We start from the raw sequence: 1,022 nt of genomic DNA, 5'->3' as shown, positions 1-1,022 counted from the left end.
AATCAGTATTTTTTATTGTTTTTAATTTCATCAAAAGCAAGTTCTCACTTTTGAAAGTACCTATATTTTTAGGTTAATTATTACAGCAATTCTAATTTACAACACTATAGTTTAAATAAAATGTCCACTTTTAAGCGTAAATACTAAAACAATTGCTGAACTGCGGTAGTTAAAGAGATGAGTTATCTGTTAGTGATCGTCTGCTGCCAGCCTGAGGACACCAACTTTAGCACCTAGCAAGATGGCCGCTCTGAGTCTCACCTCAGTAGCATAGACAGCGCTGCGACCTTTACCACCCGGCCCGTGGGTCTGATTCTGGTCCCGTTGGGCTTTATATTCATGGATAAATGTTTGATGCTTTCAGGTTTATCTGATGTGACTCGTCTCTTGTTTTGGTGACAGCAGAACATGTTTTTTTTGTTGTTGTTTTTTCTGTGTTCAGGTCGGCGCGGTCCGGCCGAGACAACCACAGCTGTGTTGTGCCCGGTGCCTCGGAGGAGAACCGGTAAGATTTCACAGATGCTCTGACTGCAGCCCGTGTGAAAATGCAGCCACCTCATTGGTCAGAGGAATCTTTGCCCCCTCGTTTACCTGTCCCTGATCCTTAAAAGTGAAATAACAGTTCTTAAATTTGAAATTGTGTAGCTATTTGTTAAATTATTTTTCTTTCAGTTAATTATTACACTTTTTTATGTAAATAAATACGGTTAGAATGAAAATATGGAATTCAGAAAAAACGGAAAAGCAAGATTTGGGGAAAAACAAATTTCATAGGACCACGGTACTGTGTAATAATACTGATATGATGTTAAACACCTGCTTGACAATTTGCTGCAGCAGGCAGGTGTGCACTGTTGAAGGCTGCCTGGGGCTCTGATTGGCTGTTTGTTGATGGAGATCCCTGATTGGCTGTTTCCTATGGAGAACCATTTAATTCAAAATTAAATAAATAAAAATCTACTGTAATTATTACTTTATTAATAGATACTCCCAACAAATAAATAAATGTCCCCATCAAATAA

At 38.5% G+C, this 1,022-nt stretch overlaps 1 protein-coding gene across 1 annotated transcript in view; it reads left to right on the top strand.

Moving 5' to 3' along the window:
* syde1 (synapse defective Rho GTPase homolog 1) overlaps nt 1-1,022 on the top strand; it is a gene marked incomplete at its 5' end in the record, with an annotated part of 39,108 nt that overhangs the window by 6,172 nt on the left and 31,914 nt on the right. Inside the window, 1 exon segment of the mRNA XM_014026940.1 lies at nt 443-505.

The sequence above is a fragment of the Austrofundulus limnaeus genome, unplaced genomic scaffold (assembly GCF_001266775.1).
Source record: "Austrofundulus limnaeus strain Quisiro unplaced genomic scaffold, Austrofundulus_limnaeus-1.0 Scaffold602, whole genome shotgun sequence".
NCBI lineage: Eukaryota > Metazoa > Chordata > Actinopteri > Cyprinodontiformes > Rivulidae > Austrofundulus > Austrofundulus limnaeus.
The sequence above is the reverse complement of the archived record's forward strand: the minus strand, read 5'-3'. Positions and strand labels throughout refer to the sequence as shown.